Below are 1,243 nucleotides of genomic sequence, written 5' to 3' on the forward strand. Positions count from 1 at the left end.
GGGGGGGGGGGGGGGGGAAAAAAAGGAGGGGGGGGGGGGGGGGTCAGGAAGGGGGGGGGATGGGGGGGGGAAAAGGGGGGAGGGGGGGGGGGGGGGGGGGGTCAGGGAAGGAGGGGGGGGGGGGGGGGGGGGGGGGGGGGGGGGATGGGGTGGGTCGGGAAGGAGGGGGGGATGGGGTGGGTCGGGGAAGCGGGGGGGGGGGGGGGAAAGGGGGGGGGTGGGGGGGGGCGGGGGGGGGGGGGGGTGGGCGGGGAAGGGGGGGGGGATGGGGGGAGGAAGGGAGGGGGAGGGGGGGGTCGGGGAAGGGGGGGGGGGTGGGGTGGGTGAGGGAAGGAGGGGGGATGGGGTGGGTCGGGGAAGGGGGGGGGATGGGGGGGGTTTCGGGGAAGGAGGGGGATGGGGTGGGGGGGAAGGAGGGGGGGGGGTGGGTCGGGGAAGGAGGGGGGAGGGGGTGGGCGGGGAAGGAGGGGGGTGGGGGGGGTCAGGGAAAGGGGGGTGGGGGGTCAGGAAGGAGGGGGGGGGGGGTGGGTAGGAAGGGGGGGGGGATGGGGTGGGTCGGGGAAGGAGGGGGGGGGGGGGGGGGGTCGGGAGGGGGGGGGGGGGGGGGTCGGGGAAAAGGGGGGGGGGGGGGGGGGGGGGGGATGGGGGGGTCGGGCGGGGAAGGGGGGGGGGAGGGGGGTCAGGGAAGGGGGGGAGGGGTGGGTCAGGGAAGGGGGGGGGTGGGGGGGGTCAGGGAAGGAGGGGGGTGGGTGGGTCAGGGAAGGAGGGGGGAGGGGGTGGGTCAGGGAGGGGGGGGGGGTGGGTGGGTCAGGAAGGAGGGGGGGGGGGGGTGGTCGGGAAGGGGGGGGGATGGGGGGGGTAGGGAAGGGGGGGGGAGGGGTGGCGGGGAAAGGGAGGGGGTGGGGGGGGCAGGGAAAGGGGGGGGGGGGGGGTCAGGGAGGGGGGGGGGGGGTGGGAAGGGGGGGGTGGGGGGGCAGGAAGGAGGGGGGGGGGGGCGGGGAAGGGGGGGGGGATGGGGGGGTGGAAAAAGGAGGGGGGGATGGGGGGGGCAGGGAAAGGGGGGGATGGGGTGGGTCAGGGAAGGAGGGGGGGATGGGGGGGTCAGGGAAGGAGGGGGGTGGGGGGGGTCAGGGAAGGAGGGGGGGATGGGGTGGGTCAGGGAAGGAGGGGGGGATGGGGTGGGTGGTGGGGAAAAGGAGGGGGGATGGGGTGGGTGGGGAAGGAGGGGGGGGGGGGGGTGGGT

The 1,243-nt window shown here is 79.1% G+C and overlaps 1 pseudogene; it reads right to left on the reverse strand.

The window, feature by feature from the left end:
- LOC119587340 overlaps positions 1 to 1,043 on the reverse strand; it is a 53,860-nt pseudogene extending 52,817 nt beyond the window's left edge.
- Between the last annotated feature and the right edge of the window lie 200 nt (positions 1,044 to 1,243).

This window comes from Penaeus monodon, chromosome 22 (genome assembly GCF_015228065.2).
Source record: "Penaeus monodon isolate SGIC_2016 chromosome 22, NSTDA_Pmon_1, whole genome shotgun sequence".
Classification (NCBI taxonomy): domain Eukaryota; kingdom Metazoa; phylum Arthropoda; class Malacostraca; order Decapoda; family Penaeidae; genus Penaeus; species Penaeus monodon.